The sequence below is a fragment of the Aptenodytes patagonicus genome, chromosome Z (assembly GCF_965638725.1).
Source record: "Aptenodytes patagonicus chromosome Z, bAptPat1.pri.cur, whole genome shotgun sequence".
Taxonomy (NCBI): Eukaryota; Metazoa; Chordata; class Aves; order Sphenisciformes; family Spheniscidae; genus Aptenodytes; species Aptenodytes patagonicus.
The window spans coordinates 13310101-13331142 of record NC_134982.1 but is presented as its reverse complement, the minus strand read 5'-3'; the positions used below and the strand labels follow the sequence as shown (position 1 = coordinate 13331142).

The 21042-nt window shown below is 39.8% G+C and overlaps 1 long non-coding RNA gene across 1 annotated transcript; it reads right to left on the bottom strand.

Moving 5' to 3' along the window:
* Window positions 1–9503: 9503 nt before the first annotated feature.
* Window positions 9504–20561, bottom strand: LOC143172717 (uncharacterized). The gene is made up of 3 exons (XR_012997396.1): window positions 20392–20561; window positions 18174–18362; window positions 9504–10279 (listed from the first exon to the last, which is right to left on the bottom strand). It is a non-coding gene; the product is annotated as an uncharacterized LOC143172717 (long non-coding RNA).
* Window positions 20562–21042: the final 481 nt, after the last annotated feature.

Sequence of the window (21042 nt, the reverse complement as noted above, 5' to 3'; positions counted from 1 at the left end):
AGTTTAACATATTATCATTGTCTTCCATTATTATTCCTGTAACCAGTGCAAGATTTTTTCTTGACATTGCTGCTGATATTTAACTTACTAGGGAGGCAAAAGACAACAGTGAAAGCAATTGAGCTCCACCTCCAAAATAGATGTTGCAAGCTTGACAAAGTCATGTGCATATGGAAAGCTCATTTCACATGGACATTTCCAGTGACCTTCTTTGCTACGCTATTGCCGAAGTGATATTCTGCAATAACTGTGTACACATGGCCAGCTGTTTCCTACTTAATTTCTACAACAACGGCATAAAGACAGCAGGGGCCTGTTTCAAAGTAAGCACATAGCATTCTGGACAGGAATCCTATGGTGCTTTTTCCAGATGGTGAGCTAGCTGTCTGTGTTCTGGATCTTCTCTTGTGGTGTGTTGTGACTATATAGCAGAGCCAGCTAGAATCAGCCAGAATTGCAGGACTTGTGGTCAAACTACCCATTTCCACTGGTTCATCTCCTTTTGGTGTACCAAACCATTTTCAAGTTGCTGTCAGCTAGCATGAAGGCAACTCTTCTGTCTGCCTTGCCCCTAGGAATCTCTCATACAAAGAGGCTGAGATCTCCACACTGAATGGATTTATCTATAGAAAGCACACACACAATGACATTGACAGGTCATTTAGCAGCTCAAATGAGGTGATGGCATCAGGAAGAAGACGAGAATATTAACCAGGAATGAACTGTTTCTGAAATAATTTCCTTTTCTGAGCACAGGAAAAAGGCAGAATATGCTGGGAAAGCACTGTGCTGCAGATCTGTCATGCTTAGTGGAGACGATAAAAATATAAGTACTATGATGATCTCTGTTCTTAGGATCTCTGCCATGCCAATCTTATGGCTATAGCAGCAGCACAGTAGCATGGGCCATAAAACATAGAAGACATGGGAGATTCTTGGTGGCTTTACCTGCTTGTTCCCATGTGATATTAATGTATTAATGGCACCCATGCACCTATGCTTAGCCTGCTGCACCAGGATGCAGAACCATGTTCTAAAGAAATGTGGTTAAAGAGATGTTTCTCTCTAGTTTTTGATGGCCTGGTTTCTCAGTACGGCAGCTTCTCCAACAACAGAGTCACAAACTCATGTATACATAGAAAAAACTGGGACATTGCTCCAAAACCCACAGGGGATGCTCACAGTGTTTAAATTGTTGCTGTTGTTTTGGAAAAAAAGCAGCTTAACTGCCATTCCCCTTGCCCCTGAAGCCTTTAAGCAAGAGTCCTGCACAGTAAGATGTATTAGTTTTTCCTGAGAAGCTACAGATTGACAGTGGAGTGTGCATTTAAGGGACTGAGCAGGAAAAGAGAGTGCTTAAGTGGATGACTTTGAACACTACCTCCCTTGTGAGTGCTTGCTTGCTCACTCTAGTTTCAATTAATTCTACTTGATGAGAACAAAGGAAAGCACTTCTCATGGGGGCAAAGAACAAGAGGTGTTCCCAGGTGGCAACTGGCACGGACAACAAGTTCAGAGAAGATTTGTGTTCCTACATGGAACGTGAAAATATCATAGAATCACGGAATACCAGGTTGGAAGGGACCTCAAGGATCACCTGGTCCAACCTTTCTTGGCAAAAGCACAGTCTAGACAAGATGGCCCAGCACCCTGTCCAGCCGAATCTTAAAAGTGTCCAATGTTGGGGAATCCACCACTTCCCTGGGGAGACTATTCCAATGGCTGATTGTTCTCATTGTGAAAAATTTTCCTTTTGTGACCAGTTGGAATCTCCCCAGGAATAACTTGTACCCATTACCCCTCGTCTTTTCCATGTGACTTCGTGTAAAAAGGGAGTCTCCATCTTCTTTGTAGCCACCCTTTAAATGCTGGAACATGGTGATAAGGCCTCCCCTAAGCCTTCTTTTCTCAAGGCTGAACAAACCCAGTTCTTTCAGCCTTTCTTCATATGGCAGGCTTCCCAGTCCTTTCATCATCTTTGTGGCCCTTCTCTGGACCCTCTCCAGCCTGTCCACATCTTTTTTGTATAGCGGGGACCAAAACTGAACACAGCATTCCAGGTGTGGCCTGACAAGTGCTGAGTAGAGTGGGATGATGACTTCTTTATCTCTGCTGGTGATGCTGTTGTTGATGCAGCCCAGTACTCTGTTGGCTTTCTTTGCTGCAGCAGCACACTGTTCACTCACATTGAGCTTCTTATCTACCAGGACCCCCAGGTCCCTTTCCGCAGAGCTGCTCCCCAGCTGGGTAGATCCCAGCCTGTGCTGTGCTCCTGGATCATGTTTTCCCAGGTGCAAGACCTTACATTTGTCTTTGTTGAATGAAATAAAGAGACTTTGTTCATCTTATCTTTTAAGCATGGGAATTACACTTTTATGGAAAAAAGAATTATTTTTCACAGAATGGCATACCTTAAATACATTGCTTTGACAGGAGAGACCACTGTATACACTGTATTTTGCTGATGTGTGTGAAGGCCAATGCTTTTATGAGCCATTCATTGTGCTCTCAGCCTGGGATACCTTGCCTTACAAGAATCAAATAAGCTGTTAACAAAAATGTTCTTATCAAACAAATAAAATCCACTTACATTCATAACCACTGAAAAAGATAAAAGATCTGGGGAGGGTCAGGCTTTCTACCAGTCTCTCGTGATGAGTTGAGCACTGTGCTCAAAACCTCATTTTCAAGCAGAAGTTCATGTCCCATCACCAGCAGCTCTGTCTTCCCTGAAGGGTGCTGGAGATATACAGAGGAAGGTGCTGCATAGAAAATTTCTCCTCTGAGCAGGCAGTATTCTCAATGACTCATGTATGTGACTGGATGGTTGCACTGCCTGAGGCTACTGTGGTCTCTGAGAAACCAACAGTAATAACGTGCACTTGTGCAAAATCATTTGTCTCTTCATGAACTCCAAGAGCTGTCTCTGGCTGCCTCTGCCCTTTGGGTACTACTGTGCGGCAGGTAAATGCTCTCTCATATCAGAACAGTGCCGCGCAATGTGAAAGCAAGTCATCAGATAGATGCTTAACTTACTTTCTTTACTCCTGAACCAGATATCATCTGTTTTCACTTCCTTCCATGAATTTGATAGATTTCTCATTCATCTTCTTTTTTCTTACCCCTTCTCATTAGGCCATTAGTTAGCAGATAATAACAAACCTCACCTTGAATGTCTTGGCACTTTGTTTATATTGGTTGTAGAAAATGGAAAGAAAAAAAAAAAACCTAGCTCTGGGTGTTAACTTTTCCTTACTCAGGCTCCATCAGTTTGCACAAGATGACAGACTGTGCTTTCTCAGTGCCAAATTATGAATCTTGCTGCAATGAACCACATACTGCTACTGGTTGTGTGAAGTCATGGTCTGGACCAGTGGATAACAGCATCTGGCTTTGCAATGTGCAGTGGGACATGTTTAGCACTCAAACGATGAAGCAGCCACAGGCCTTGAGTTTGAGGCAAGGGGAGAGTGGATTGGATGGGAGCAGATCAGTAATTGCACCTGCATGTCTGCAGGCAGCCCTTACAATGTTGGATATTAAATTTGGGGTTTAACATTAATTAGAAGAGATTGTTCACAAGACAATGCAGATTGAAGAGATATGCAAAAATGCTGAACCAGGTGAACTACTCCAGAATCTTGCTGGATAGGAAATGCCTCCTTATGTGTCTCATTGCTGTACAGTTCTGCCATGCTGTCCATCTTCTGCACTGAAACAGAACATTCCTCTGGTTGTTCAGAAGGCTCAAGATTCATTCATCCTCCACAGATTTCTACACAGATGTGCTCAACATTTGGGAGAGTCACTGTGTCAACAAGAAATCCTGGCTTTCAAGGAGTAGCTCCTCGTCAGTAACAAGGGCATATCTCACCAGTCTCTTTATCATTGTCCTCCACAATCCTGGATGCTGAAACAGCACCCCAGGCATGGAAAAGTAGAAGAATCATTGGGATGCACCTAGTTAACCAAGCAGGAAGGTAGCAGAGAATGGGAAAGCACTGGAGGACTGCTATGAAGTACAGATACATACATGCAAATATTAGTCATCAAACACTGGTCAGCAAAACACAAGAAACTGGAACCTTTTTCAATGCAGACAGGAAAAGTCACATCAACTTGCAAGTAAATTCACAAAGAAAAATACATCAAGTACTGCAGAAAGAGTAAATGTGGCAAACAGTCTGGTGTAGGCATGCTCACAGATATTGAAATAAAATTCCTATTGTCAAAGATCCATGAACCACACAAAAATTTCTCTTAGCATTAATTATTTAGCTATTTGTCTAATTTCTATGTATAAGTACCATACAAACTGGAGCTCAGGTTCTTAGACTTTCAAAAATGAATGCAATTAAGCTCACTAATCAGGTGTGAAAAAATTGATTCTAGATATTTGCATATAGCACTTTGTAAATAATTGATTTTCCAGTTGGCTAGGCCAGCATTTCTGTTTGATTTCACTTGAGTGCACAGAAGAGATACAGGCTCCTCATTAGCATGGAAAGAAGAAACATTTCTCAGCCTTTTTATACCTCAAAGACTCCTATGAAAAACACAGAGAAGATCTACACCTTGATACAGTTAGAGTAGGAGGTAAGGCTTAGTTAATCATATTAAGACTCTGGTTTTTAAATTTTTAAATTTACAAATATGCTTTTAGTTTTGGAAAAATGTTATGTTGTTCATGTTTGATGTAAATTATCTGGGGGGAGATGTGACAAGCAGGAAATGCATGTAGTCTTTGCTTTAGTATGTCCAAATGAGGTCCATTTTTTAACAGTCAAAATTTTTCTAAAAGCTTTTCATTCATGTTTAGGTTATTATGTCCATGGCATTGTGTTCAAGGGCAAGAACAATTACAGAGATAAAATGAGTTATACCAACACATATGCAGATTCCACATTCCAGCTGTAGGAGCTGTTAAGCATCCCTGCTGCCAGAGGTGAGTGCCAGAGCTCGTGGGGCAACAGCTGCAGCTGGGGGAACCACTGCCACCTCTCAGCGATGACAGCCACTCTGTAGCCTCTCCATTTCATGGCAGGAGCCTCAAACCCTTGGCCTTCTGCCCTCTTCCCTCTTACTATTCCCCTTCCACAATGTGAGTAGCTTGATCCAAGCCAGGAACATGCCCCTCACCTACAATGCAGAGAAAAGCAATATAGCCTCTACTGCTAAGAAGCCTTCAGTCAGCTCTGAATCAGGAATATTATACTTGGATCCTTGAAATTCATAAAATATGCCTTTAGATTGCTGACAGGAGCCCCTAGACCTTGTATTAATTATTATTTATTAATAATCCCAAACTAAAATCCATAGGAACAAAAATTCCTTTTTAATCCCCAGGAAGTAATGCCAAGCAGTCAGATTTCCAGTATACTTGGTATTTTGCTTCCTATTGTCCTTAGATGAAGCATGAAAGGACAAGGATCTTTCATGTCACCAACCAAAGGACCCAGAGGACCTCTTTAGCTCGTTTCTACTGCGTACAGTAAAACAGAGATTTATAATGCTAGATATACAAGGCCTTTGAATTTACAGTGAGCTGTAAAGAAAATTCAGACATTAGTTTAAATACATGAAGATCCTACCACGTAATTTTGTGAGATATTTCCCTCATGGACATGTATCTATCTGTTGAACAAGAAGTGGAACTCTGGACCCGTGGGGATTATTTGGTTGGCTTCACTCTTTGTTGGGGTTTTCTCCAAAGTGGTCTGTCAGTCTTGATGCATGCTATTTCTGTATGTAGCGCTTTTAAATGAATGTATGTTCTGATGCATATAGCATAACAGTCAACTTTTCACCCGAGGCATGTGTTTCTAGGCACAATATGGGGTTTGGAAATACTTTGGGCTACATGCTGGAAGGGAGGCCCAGTTTCTGTGGCATGCTGCCACATCCCTTTTGATTAGGAAGCTAACGGCTGGATAACTTCTGAAAACAGGAAGGTATGACAGCAAAACTTTATTTTGATTAAATAGCTCCCATATAAACACAGGAATTCCACTGTCATCCCCGCTCCTTACCCTCAGCAGGTTTTGCAAGGACAGACTGGCTGGGTGACAGGTCCAGCGGCTGTGTGCTGGCCACAGGCCACTGCAAGCAGGTCTCTTACCTAGATCAGCTGGTGGCTGAAAGAAATTCTCTTAAAAGTCACAACACAATCAGTGTTAGCAGAATTTACTATTCCTCTGTGGACTAGTGATTTTTTACAATTTTTCATGGATACCTAAGGGAAAGCTCCCAACACATGAATTGTCTCATACACAAAATGGCTGCCACCTCCCCTTACTGCCAATGGTTTGGAAGCCAACAAAATGGCCACCCCTTCCCCTCACAGTGTGTGAGAAGAACAAGCAGAAGTGAAGCGCAGAAAAATAGAGGAGAAGGAGGCAGCCAAATGGTGAGGGCTGCAAGTGGTTACGGGTGATGGTGGGACGCCCAGACTGGGCTGGCAGCCCTTCTCCCTGTGAGCAGCGTGGAGGAAGGCCATCCCTTCTAGTGCTGTGGGTATTCAAGGTTAGATTTTAACCTTAGAAGTCAGTGGACACTTTGGAGGTATCATCCACCATAAGCTCAACTACTGGCAGGAAAACGAAAAGCCCTAAAAATAGATTAATTTAGCGTATCAGCAGTGATTTTTAACCTGTTCTTGTGTTTGTTGGAGGCCTAGCTGATGCTGTTGGGCTGCTGAGGTCAGCAGTCATGAGCAGTGCCATTTCAAGCACTGGTGGCTGCTGATTAACAAAGCGTGCTTTTTCTGAATTATTTTTTGTGTGCTTCAAACATTGTGAAAAAAAATTCAAAGATGTTTTTGGAATTAAAAAAAAAGAAGTCTGTTCTGTTCTGGTTTCTGGTGAAAGAAATCAGCTATCTCAGATACTTTGTCTCTCTTCTCACAGGACAGACACAAGTATTTTGGTGAAGGAATTCAGCTGGCTGAGGACGTCAGGTGAGCTGCTGCAGCAAACCCGGGTGAAGAGAGACGGAAAGTGATTTGAAGACCTCTGAATAGAGGTAGAGGAAGCTGCAAATGATAGTAGCATTCCCACCAAAGGGCGTTTATTGAAAGGCTGGAGGTCTTAAGGAGAGTTGAGTTCAGCTCCTGATCTGCAGTCACTGAGGAGAAAATGGATCACCTGGAGGTAGCTTAGGCTTAGGCTCCGGGGGTGGCAATGGGGCAGGGAGGTGGGAGAAGTTTATAGGGTACAGAAGGTGAAAGGCACATCTAGTTTTTAATTATTAGATAGCAAAACAGCATTACAGCTGTGTAGCACTGTACCTGCAAAACAGATAGCATGCAAGGCAGTAGAGAACAGATGTCCTTTCCACACCATAGCCCTGAAGCTTCCCCAGCCTATATAGAGTTGAAGTCTTGTTTTCAGTAGCATCGTGAACACAACTACCAGTTAAACATGAATTGACCTATCTACTAACTACCCAGTGCACAAGTAAAAATCACCAATTTATCTATATGGACAGAAAGCAAGCTAGAGAAAAGATGTGGTGATTGTTTGATGAAATACAGGTGGTGAAAAAAGTTGCGATGGTAACAGTATGAGCTGTTACTAATTTCCCTTGTTTATAGCCTAGTTTCCCCTAAAGTTCTCAATGAGGTTTAATGTAAAGTATGAACGATTAATAAAAATATTTGTTAAGTAAACAAAATAAAGCTTAGAAATACAATTTCTTAGAAGGCTGGTTAAATTAATTTTAACTTAAATGATCTGCTCCCAAATCCCCATAAAATTCAATCTTCACTTTCAAAAAAAAGGTGACTTTTGGATAGACATTTAGCATTCTTCACATGAAACAATGTTATTTCATTTAATTCCCACATTTAACTCCCCTTTTAGCCATAGAGTTATGCTTTCAGTGTTTGTATACTTTCAATGTATACTTTCAATTTGTTTCAACAACTCACTGATTAGAAATTGCAAATATTCAGGTGAGAATCAAGTAGAAGAAAATCAAAACAATATATCAGAATTATTATTTAAGTTCTACTGCCTCTTGCACAGAGTTTTAGAATATCAGTGGAAATCTGGTATCTTAATTATCTTAATCTTAATGCCTGCCATTAACTCTTTCCTATGCAGTTCATAAATTACTGGGTGTTAGACTAGGTTTGTCATTGCTCCCACAAACTCAGCTGGACTTTAAGTACAGACAAGCCTGAAAATTTTCTGCATCTCCACCATTGTGGGCCTCACAATTCTGATTAACTCTGGAAAGTACCTCGCACTGATAAATTAAAAATCCATCCTCAAAGTTGCCCTTAATAGTCATACGTTGTTTAAACATACTGTGCAAACTGTGACTCCTTAGAACAATTACACAGATCAGTTGCCTATATTTCTTTATAAACAATACTGAGATTAATTAGTTGGAATGGCTTCCTTTGCTTCGCCTCTGATGTCATGAAAATGCTATTACTAGCTCTTCCTTGGACAGAATAAACAAGCATATCTGATATGCAAGCTAATATAATGTCCTTTATTTACACGATTGTAAATCCTGTTAGCTCTAAAACAATTTTGAATTTAGGAGAGGGCCAAAAAGGAGAATAACAAAGGAGAGAAGTGACCTCAGTGATTCCACGCTGACGTATCTTCAGCCTCAGAACTGGCATGGGAAGGTTGTGTTATCAGTTGGCTTGGGAAACCTGAGTGATGGCTCTGCCATTCTGCCCACAGCAGGACATAAACAACTATTAATTGTTTCAGGAGTTCATAGCTTTTACCTGTACCTCAGTTAAGTTTTCTGTGTAGTATGCATAGGGTTTCAGACATGTTGAATAGAGCTAATCCTTTAAATAGAGCTAAACTGGGATTTTAGGGCTTCATCTACCAAAGAACTTTGTTTTCAATATCCAACTGTTTTAGGCTTCTGCTATAACACCTATGAGTGTTTTTTCTGTGGCTGCACATCATGTTGAACAACCTGTTTATTTAAGTATCTAAATGGGAAATCTAACCTCTTTCAAAAATGGAGACCATATCCCCTCTGAAAACGTTGCTGTATGGTACATAAATGCCACAAAGTATCAGCCAGTTGGTGGTGTATTTGTGAGGGAATGCTGCCCAAGCTTAAGCTCGGACTGCTTATCTAAGCACTCTTACCGGTATATTTTAAAAAGTGTAGGTGTTCTCCATGTTTCCTCATGGCGCCTACTCAATAATGAACATATCTTGTAAAAATGATGAGCATTTAGCATACTTCATCTATTTAAACATATATTTTTAGCTACATTCCCCACTTCATTGTGAGCTTTGTTATAAGACCAACTGTTAAAGCTTACAAATAAAGAACCAGGGTAGAAGCCAGATCCATAGAATGAATGGCAGAACTCCTACTTACTTCAGTGCAACTGAGGTTTCAGTCCAGCCTTTGTCAAGGAAGAGCTCACAGAGAAATGGCTAGGACCTTTTCCTTGTAAGATGCTGGGTTTGCCTCATCAGTAATTGATTGAGACCAGGACTCCACATACATCCAAATAGAAGTTTATTTTTATCTCATTGTGGTACTTTATTTAAGTTTACAGAATAATCCAAACAATATAAGGCTGGGAAATTGAATCTGTGTTCAAAGATATCCAAACAGGTTAATATTTGGTTAGAGCTGATTTATTGTAACTTAACTCATAGTGGTCTTGCATCATCAGATGTCCAAAAACACAGAACAGCCATTTTGCCCAAGGTCTATCCAAGCTAACTGTCATCATAAGTGGATGCTTGGAGAACAGTAGAAGCATAGCAAACATTTTTACAAGTACGCCAAATATTTTCAGTTCAGGAACTTAATAAATTGTTCTGTCCCCAAAGGTAATGATTCCCTAAAACAATGCATAATCTATGAATGGATGCTGAGGCAATACTCCATATACTGAATACAGCCCATTAGAGCAACTCGTCTGGCCTATGCCGCATGCCCCATTTGTAATAGCCTTATTTCTTGTTGGCCCCTCAGGAGGTTTACCTGTGTGCATGCATTCTATAGCACACACATGGTAAACTGTGTTGAGTCTTCTGCATGCATGTTATACAGTGGATCTGTTGTTGTTCAGTAAGTCTAGTCATTTGTCAGGGAAAGGATAGTGACATTCAGGCTCTGTGTGCCTGCTTGACTTGCAAGGGCTGGAAATCACTGTTTTTGGAAATGCATTCCCATTCTTTAGTGAATATGTGATTTATGGGATCAGCCTTACCACGGTATATGCAGGATTAACTTCACTGAAGTCAGTGGCATTCATCCTATGATTTGGCAATCTTCCTTTCTAAAAAAGGCACAAGAAAACAATAATAGAAAAAGTAACTGGTTACTTCATCTTAAAAAGAAATCAGCCTGATTAATGTTTTTTCTCTTTTCCTTCCCTTCATTTTTCTGTGACAGAAATAGATAAAGTAATCATGGGTCATATATTACCAAGAAATGACAAATTATTCAGGAACTCATCTTAAGCTCTTACCAAAAACCTGAAGCAAACTTAAAAGTTTACACATTTAAGAGCTTATAATATTTAATTATGTGTGATAAATATTATGCCATTTTAAAAAGCCCTGGGCATTTCCAGGTACAAAACTGAACCTGACCTGTGACATGTTAGACTTGTGAGCAACCGGAAGCTTCAGAACTAGCAGAGTGAACAAATTAAAATTTATAAAAATATAAATTCATTCTGTATGACTTTGCTGTGAATTTGCATTTTCCTTCAGGACTCCATGTCTCTTGAGTGTGCCCTAAAACAATATAATTTTTGATACATAATATCATTCTGGTAAAATTATCAAAGCCTATACTATCTATAAGAATTAATACAAGTATACGTAATTGTATTTACTAAAATTAATGTTCTTAATGTACACTAAACCACTGAGAATTCTGCTAAAGTTAGCTGTACTGTGCAAACTGGTTTTAAAAAAGGCAGCCCGTAGGATATCTAAATGCACTTATTCCCATTTTGCTGTGACTTTTCTAGAGAAATGACTGGTTTTCAGTCCAGCTGGTAAAACAGCTGGCTAGCTGTTTTACCTAGCCTAGGTTGTATGGGCAAGTCTGTGTGACACCACTATTACCAGCTAGCAGGCTTTGGAAGAGGAGCTGCTGGTCAGGTAAAACCACTAGTGAAAAAATGCCTGTTCTGCATTTCCTCATTGCAGTTAACATTAAATCTGTGGGCACACTCTTCTCCCCCGCTCTCTCAGCCCATTTGCCATAGAGGAATTTTATCTTTCTGCTTTGTTTTCTGATTTCTGTCCTAAACAGTTAGCTAATTTTCAGAGTCCTGTAAGCTTTTTCAGCTATAAGGAAAATTGCATGATAGATTCAAGTGTTTTTATTTACAAAGAGCGTTTTCCTGAATGAGACAGGAGACAACACTTTATTTACTGTAGTGAGCACCATTCCAGCCAGCTCTAAGTTCCCAAACTTGCTTGTGTAGTTTCTTACGTTTGGTGTTGCATTCCTGAGGGAATTTTTTGAGTCAGTTTGTAGTCAATTCTATTGAGTTGCTATTTGTGTTTGCTTTGTTTCTGTTTTCTGTTGGTGCCGTTTACTGTTGTAGTATTCATACTCAACAGAAAAGCATCATTTACCTTTACAGATATGCTGAAGGAAACCTGTCTGTTGCGGTCATTATCTTTATAAGGTTTAGTTCAATGCATGGTCACTTACTCTAGGATGTGAAGGAGACAATAAAGTATATAGGCAGAAAGCAGTGAGGGGGTTACTAGAAAGTCTTGAAACTTAAAGGAGTACTGTTGTTCAAAATGATGTTCTGTTTCATGTGCAAGGCTTGTATTTTTGACAGGATTAAGTTCTCTCAAATTTTCAGGAAGCTTTTACAATACGAAATGGAGAGTTTTACCTGGTATTTTGGATATGTAAAACTTGCTCTTTTTCATAACAGGCTCATTTTTTATCCATATCTTTGTTTTAATATTTGCCTTATTTTAATATTGTATATTCTTTTATCAGATGATGAACTGCATTCTATAACCATCTGAGTTAAGTGGACTTTTCACTATCCTGACCCAGTAGCAGCCCTGTACATGACATGAACAGAGCCAAGCACGCTGTCCTAAGGGCTCATAATTAGTGTAGGACATTAGTAATCAGGATGCCCCAGTTCCACTGGTCTGCTGTGTGACCTAGGACAAGCTTTTTAACTTCTGTTCTTCAGTCTTGGAGCTCAAAAGATGCAAGACTGCAGACCTATCAATTTTCATATAGAAAAAAAAAAATTTCTCAGTTTCTTGGTGGTACATCAACAACAATTTTGTCTCCTCTCCTAGAACATTAGCGGAGACAAGGGAACAGAACTTAACAATATCAATGTTGTCCATTCAAGACTATTGAGTGGTTAAAGCAGAGGCTAGAATCTAGGGTTTAGTTCACTGGGCAAGATCCTTAATCTCTGTAATCCTCCAACTGTGGAGTAGAGATAATGTAGTTTTCCTTCTCCCATCTTCTTGCTGTTGTTGGTTATTTATACCATAAGCTTTTGTCCATCTGTTTTACTACATGCATGCGTAATTTCATAGCTCCCACATTAAATGCAGCTTTGACTTTCTAAACACTGCTTGAGGTCTTGAGGTTCTTTTCCTTGCAGAATCCACTGTAAAATCTGTCTTCCCTTGGTTATTAATTAGCTTCTTTAGGACCATCACCTCTTCTATCTAGAGTGAGTCACTCTAGCATCTGATAACTTCTGGTGAAGATAGGTGTTCTGGCACTCCAGCTATTTAAAAGTGTGAATAAATGACTATTTACACCAAACATATGATCCCTTTGCATTGCCAATATCAAACCCATGGCTTTCATTCTTTTAAGCTACAGTAGTGCAAGTATTGTCTAACTGCAAAGCATTCGGTCTCAACAACTAAACGGTGCCACAGAGATACAAAATATTATTTCATTGCTATTTATATTTTTGATGTTATGATAAATACAGCGGTGGGATCAGGAGAGATTTATGTCTGACAACAGTTCTTGGAAAGTCAGTTTGTGTTCCGGTAGAGCATAAAAGCCTTTTTTTTGTCTTCCATTGAAGCTAGCAAAAACAGCAAGCAGGACAGGACAAATTCTAGGGCATGGTGAATTATGACTTTTTCAGTGACACTCATTGTCACTGAGAGATGAAGAGTACAATTTTTAGTTGTGAAACAGGAGGCTGTACGATTGGGCTGAATAAAAAAATGCCAAGGGATTTACATATCATTCTACATCTTTGAACTGTACGTTTCTAAGCTGTTTTTTAAACATATTTCTCTACTCCATAAACTATTTTAAATGGTACTTGGATTGTACTATGTCACATTCCTGTAAAGATGCCGGTAACTGAGTTAGTCATTCATTACTATTTAAGGAATATTATTTGACTTCTTTCTGTTTCTTCATCCACCTTCACATCTTCTTCCTTCTGAAATCCACTTGTGCCTGACTTTTTTCATTGCATGATTTTAGCCACAGATGCTATAATTTCAGAAAACTCAGTGTATGGGAAAGTAATGTCAGCTGCTCAAGACCTGACCTTTAAAGATGCAAATCATTTGGACACCAGGAAAGGTGAAGAGGATTAATACATCTCAAATTTGGGCCTCAAGGATATTGAGGGCCAGATTGCGTGCAGTCACAAATCACAGAAATGTGCTCATGGATGGCTTTAGGCTACTTTGATCTGCTCTGATCTGAGGGCTACTTTGCAAATGGCCAACTGACATATACTGTGAGAGCAGCGAGAGAGCCCTATAATTGCCATGACATTCACATTCTGATCAGTTTGAGGTGAGCAGTGAAAAGGGATGACTGGGATATCACTACTTATAAGCTTCCAGGGACAATCTTGCAAGGTTACACCAGGGAAAGCCACATATGCATACAGGTTATTAGTGCTGATACCACCTGCTGAAAGTAACTTGCACTGTGTTTTTGGAAACAAACCTTACTAAGTACTTGAGATATTCATAATCCCTATGTGGTAACCTTATCTATAGCCATTCTGCCTCATTTGTTACTTTCAGGATATACCTCTATATATGTATATATGTATGTGTGTAAACACTATAAATAGCCATCTGCATTTTCTGTGCTGAAGTCAATTTTGATTCTCATTTATTATCAACTTATTTAGTTGCACCAATAAAACCTCTGAGCCATTTCACAAGTTCTTCAAAGAACAACTGCTACCTCATGGTGCTTCTGAACACATCATCAAGCTGGGGAGGACAGACTTCCCAACTTTCACCTGTAAGAATACCCTGGCCTAGAGTCTTGACCTTTCTCCGTGGGGAAAGGTTGTAGATCTAGTGTCAGTCCTTGGTCAAATTAACACCAAAGATTGTGGATCCCTGCAAGCAATTTTTCATTAATTGGTGGATGCCTTTTGTGAAGAAAAGGACTGGACCACAGGGAACTCGTTCTCTTTTTCCTTCCTACCATTTCTTCCTTCACTCTGTGTCCACCTTTGCCTAATCTCCCCATTTCCATCAGGTGAAATCTAAAACTAATTGAAGGAAGAGAAAGGATAAATGTATTTCCAGAAACTGTTAGTATGAAGGAGGATTGATTTAGGACTGTGCAGCACCAAAGTAAAGAAAGGAGACTCTGTCAGCAGATGAACCCAATGGAAGAATCTCTTTTAAGTCCCACGTTGTGAAAAACCTTTCCCCTGACTTCTAGAAATGCTGAATCAGATGCCAGATGAAGCCACGATAACCCCTGAACAGAAATGGCTCAGTTAGTATTTGTTGTTCTTGCATTCAATCTCATTCTGGTGCTAACTAGCTTAGAAAAAAATAATGTCATTTTTCTAGACTCATTCTCAGAGGTCACTTCAGGCTTTAGGAACCTCCCAGATATTGAACTCCCAAGTACTTGCATTGTTTCTGAAAAGGGGCAGGAAATGATTTAGAAAATACCAGTCTTCCTCACAGAATTTGTGCCTGGAATTGGAACAGGAAGACAGTTGCAGTTCTTCCAGCATTTCCATCATTGTCGTTTTAGCAGCTTGGATAGCTCAAAGAAACTCAGAAACAGAAACTGATCTTTTTAGACCTACCTATATGAAAATCTGGCTCTTATTCTCTGGATGCCTGTTTGGTTTTTAAAACATTTTCTGCACATCTTTATGGATCGCAAGCTTGGTGTGTGAAAGTCCATTTATTAGAAAAGTAGTATATCTCTGTAAAATATTTTTTTAAAAGGTAAGGACAATACATGTTTGCTTAAAGACTTGCTCGGTTTCTTTGTGAACTACCTTTTATCCCTTACCGTTGAAGATCTAACATGTTTGATAACTGGCATGCTGCCAGCTCTCTCACATAGACCACCCACCCTTCACAGTGACGTCAAGGAAGTCCCCGAAGTTTGCATTATTCAATGGCAAGGAAGCCTTTGCTATCTTTGACTACACAGATGGTGAGCAAAAGGATGGGAACCTTTGGATTGGACTGCATCCCTTGAGTCTGATTTGTTTTCTCTTCTCAACAGAGCCCCTCTGTAACAAAGACATCTTCTGTTGGTATACTTGCAATGAGAAAATAATGTTCCAATTGATGACAGGTGCTTTAGCTTCCAGCTGATTTCAAAGTGTGTCATACTGCTAGAAGAAAAACCCAGCTGAAAAATGCATGGAACTGTAAAAAAACCTTTCGCAAGTCCTGCTGTGCGATCACCAGGATTGTGCTCTACCCAGCTGAGCTCAGTACAGTGCTCAGTGCACAGGGCTCCATGCTTCATCTCTTATCTTTTTACTCTGCTTCTCTTTTCTAGTGTCCCTGTAGTGCCCCAATCTGTGTCCATGCAAACAGGTTCACAAGAGCAGTTGTGAGATCTAATGGCAGGAGAAGCTACTAGCATTCTGATTTCCTTCTTTGTACTCTGCATCCTCTGCCATCTGCTCTTGGTCTCTTCCTGATGTTTTTATGTTGCAAAATTCTTTGAGACAGGATGTTTTCCTTTTTATTTGTTAAGGGCCTAGTGTAGAGTAATGATAAACAGGAATCTGAGGCTATGATGAATATCGAGTTTCTGTACTTTCCTGACATTGTGGAATGTGTCAGTTACTCAGGTGTGTGGGGCTAATGCAGACAAGGAGGAGAAAGGCTCCTGATAGCCAGATATCAGCTAATACTTAAGAGTGGGAATGATACTAAAACTACTAAGTTTTTATAATTGTGGGTCCAGATGTCCCCCTATTTTCAGTTAAGAAAAGTCAACACCTGTAAATTCAGATTAAAGGACTCCTGAAAAGTGAATATTCATGTAGAGGAAGAATTAAGGGTGGAAAGAGTTTATTCTCCATCTGTTAAGCCAAGGTAAAAGACTGTGGTTGAGTCAAAATTTGCCTTCATTCAAACTGGTAAGCACTTAAATGTATGCTACAGCCTTTGCCTTCTTCCCCGACTCAAATATGGAAGATGTGGGAAGCCTGATGATCAGGGATGGATCAGGCTGCCCTACAAAACTCTTCTGTGCAAACCAAAAGGCAGGTAAGGAGCTTCACCTGCGCACATGCACCTGTTAGCTGTTCCTATCTTTTATCTGATACCAGAGGCTTCCTCCTAGGAGTGGAGAGGGCATGGTAGGGAAAGAAGGCAGGAGAACTCTTTGGTTAAACTCCAGATTCTGTCAGCTACCACGTCTCAGCTGAGACTATAGTCACAGCTGGAAGGAGTAAGTTCAGTCACTAGGCCAAAAGCCAGGGGCTCAAAACCAAGCTTAATATGTGAGGTGCTCATTACCTTAAATAGGGAAGGCTGATGGAAATGTATGAATAAACCAGGCATGCCTTATTCCCCTGTATGGGTTGGAAAGATTCTAGGGAAAAATAGATCTTTGCTTGTATCATGTTTCAGCTAATGAAGATTCCCCTTCTGTTTAGAGAGCTGCTTGGTCACTACGTAGTCCTGTCCAATGGCACCAAGAGCTGCAGATTAGATCTACAGAACATTGAACAGTTAGTGGTTAGTGCAAAAGGCCATAGCCTAAGAAGAGGAAAATTGCAAATTTTAACTTAAAATCAGTTGAAATATTAAGCTAGAGTTGTGGGAATATGTGGGGAGAGAACAGGTGGGGGCCTAAGACAAAGCTATCAGGACAGACCGCATGAGGTGGTTTGTTAGAAGGAATATAGTAAAGCGCAAAAACTCCACTGATTGATGTGCCCTGGCGTCTCTCAGACTTGACCCCTTTTTATGAAAATTGAATTGTAAAAACTTAATTTATAGAGTTCACTTTTAGGACTATAACACCTTTTGAAGTTATTTGCCTCAGGTGACACAGAAATTTTGCAAAATGCTAGGGAGCAGAATGGAAGAACCATGATTTACTTTTTATGTTCCACCCATTAACACATGCTTTATCTTCCTGGACCAAACAGGAAGAATTATTGAAACCCGTTACATCAGCTAGGCATACATTAGGGAAAAATTGCTTCTAGGGCTATAAGTGGGCATAATCCACTTCAAAATTTCTTTTACAGCTTTTGCGTAATAAATATTTGTAGGTACAAGTAATATGGCTTATAAGGGTACAAATTTCCATATGTACCTTGGACAGATCTAAGTTTCAATATGCATAGTTGCATGAGGAAACATGATTTACATATATAGATTTTGTTTATAAATAAGTGTGTACTAATTTTGAGCATCCTGTTGAAAATGTCAACTTTTAGTTTAAATGCCACTGCCTGAAGGAACACTGAAAAAAACAAAAGCTACACTTAAATAAATACACAGTGAAATTTAAGTCTGGCAACCCTAAAATAAGTATCTTTACTAATTTTAGTTTCCAACAGGAACTGCATACAGAAAAGGAGTGTGGGGGGAATAGGTTCAGTGGTACAACAAAACCATGTAGGCCTGGATTCATTCACCTTAAGTGCTTATTTGAGTTGCCTAGTGAAGCACCTTTTTCCTCAGTCTGTTTTATGATCAATGGAGAGAAAGGCACCATGACTCAGCCACCTTTAAACCAAAATCATCCTTGAAAATCATCTAGCTATCCATTAAATGTAGACAGAATCTAGAGCAAATGAGCTAGTAACTTAGGCACCTTACGGATAACCCAAAAGTTGGAGGAATGAACCCAAACCTAAATGGATGTTATTACAAACCTGGAGAAGAAATTTGCCTTTCCTTTTCCCAGATTCAAAAGCAAATAGAACGTACCAAATAAGTGGATTGCCATCTTCTAAAAATCTTCCAGCTTCTCTTTCTAAGCCATAATCCATTGTCCAGTTCTTCAGCAATCAATATGCAGTTTTACATTACAATCTGTGGTGACACAAGTGGGTGTGATGTCACATTCTGCCCTTCTACTTTGATTTCTGGTCGAATATCTGCTAATCAGAAAAAGGTCTGAAAAAGAATGAAGTGGGAGAAAAATTCTGAAAAATGCCATAAGCATAATTCTACACTCTTCATAAAATATATTTCAAGTTCTGGTAAAAACTGGATCTTTCCATTAATTTTAAATTATTTTTCCCAAACAAAATAATCCCATCTTTCAAGGAATCTCTGTTTTGGAATTATTCTATTTTATGAACAAAAAATGTGGAAGGAGATCCAACACTGACATTTTGGAATTGATTTTTTTCCACTGGATTGAGTTAAAAATCAAATATGACATATTTCATCTGTTTATTCCAAAGAATTAGCAAGTCCTTCCAAACTAAGAACTAAGGCAATTATTGTGCCTCCCCTAGAAAATAGAAATAAATATTTCTGAACCCTGGCTGAACAGCACTTTCCGTCACTTGAAACAACAGATCAACTTATGCATTGAGTTACTGTCAGGCAACCATTTCTGTTCTTAAAGCTCAGCAAGGTGTATTTCAAATCTTGCCTTATTTCTATCCTCTGACCCTCATGGCTGAGGTAGCAAGTGCTCCCACTTTTTTGCTAAGCAATGAAAAGCTTTTTTTTCCCCTGTACTTACCTGCCTACCAGGTAAATGTAGCATGGAGCAGATGAGCTGGAAGTAGTTAGCAGTTGTTCTTGGTATATCCACAGGAACCATTTAGGTCTAAAGACAGCGTTGATCCAGACTACATAATTTCTAATGTGCTTTCATCAGTATGTGAAAGTGCATTTGCTGATTAGAAGCTGAAGTGTGGTAGCTGGGAGATCTAGCTAGAAAGAATTCCTTAGGCCCCCTCCTAGGCCCTTTAGGCTTCCTCCTCTTAGCCTTTCATGTTTCTGTTTGAGGGACCACAAAGAGCAGTGGCCCAGGGTGTGCAAGGAATTAGCATCTCCAGTCTGTACCAGTTGCTCCTTCAGAGCAGAACCTGTTTCCCAGCCAAAGGAATTCCATGACCAATGAATAGGCATCAAGGCTGTTCTTTGACTTTGGCAGAAGAGTAAAAGGATCTCAAGAAGCTGGAACTCAAATTTCCATTTTAAGAGCCATATCTGTGATTGCCATAGCAAAGAAAGGAAATGCATAATGTAGCAGGAGGGCCCTTTTACAGCTACCGTTTTCACATAGAACTGCCTTCAGCTACTACAAAATGGGGAGCAAATTACATTCCTTTTTGTTTTGGAATTCAATCAACCAAAGATATCCTCTTGCTCCAAAACAAGTTACTGGTTCATTTCTCCTTGAGTCGTGTCTTTCATCTTTGCCGGCTAAGGATAAATTGCTACTGTTCTGATTTGGTTGAAATTACATTTACACTGCCAGAGGCTGTAGCAAACCAAATGGATCAGGTTTGTATTTCACTTATCCCCAGGCAACCCTAGTGGGTTCAGCAGGTTCACAGGCAGCTGAATAAAAACCAAATTCAATCTTTGTCTTTTTTACAGGGTTATGTGCAACCTGTCACACACGCTTCTCTTTTTTCACACAGTTACTCTTTGTGTTACACTTCTGCATTGCATTCATTTCAGTTTAGCCACAAACACCAGCTGAAAAGGAGAATTCTCTAAGGAGTTCATTGCTCACTCTCTCCTAATATGATCTATACCATGTTCAGGTTGAATGTTTGTTTAGTTTTGCCCTGCTTGTCTCTGAGAAGTATAAATGAGTTGCTATTCACATACTCCTGAAACCTGGTTAAAAGAAAAGCCTGTAAACCAGGTATCCTAGGTTGCATTTAATAATTCTTCAAAATGTATGCTCTTCTTTCTTTTCCAGCCATTGGCTTGTTGCTCTAACAGGGGAAGTTTATCAGCTTTGTTTTCAAAAGACATGAATTTGGCTGTACAACTTGGAGAGATATTTTCTTAACCTTAAATAGGAGGAGAGCAGAAGTCAGCAGAGTCAGAACCTCAGATGACAAAAATGGATGAATTTCATAAGAGTGATTTATAACAGCCAAGGATCTGGCACAGCATCAGAGCAGACAGCATAGCATGATTTGATGCAAAGGATTGTTAGGTAACATACCAAGCAAGGAGACTTCAGTTCTTCATCTCCAAGGTGTTGGCATGCAGCGTTTCTTCTAAATCAAACAATCCCTATCACTGGGCTGAAAAACTAAGGCTCAAGCTTCAGGGCCAAAGCTGACAGCCTTGTTTGTTGAAATGTACCCTTAATTTTCAAAATGTCCTCTCCTAATATGATGAATTTGATTCTTCACTGCAAAATCTTCTTCCAGAAAGATTGCTTGGGATTCCATGGGAGTTCATCTGAAACACATCCAAGACAGAGCTCAGAGTCTGTATACATATATAGTATATTGAGCTGTGCTAAGTAGGGTGAACTTAGAGGGGAAGATTAGCAGGCAGCTTCCACCCTAAAAGTGACTATGCCAAAACCTTCATATGCCATTTTCTGTATGTGATGGCAGAAGTTTCAGATGGCTTAGGGAAACATGCTGCTTGTAGAAACGATACATAGCAAAAGCATATTTGAAAGAGTTTTAAAGCAAAATATCCTTCTAACAGCAATTTGTGGTGGTTGGAATTCCCATTTATTATCTAACAGAGACAGGCAGGCAAAAAGAGTTACTGTATGATCTAAATCCAAATCTTCTCATCTTCCAGGGAGGACACGATATTTCTACAAATAAATTACTGGGAAATTTATTTGGGAATA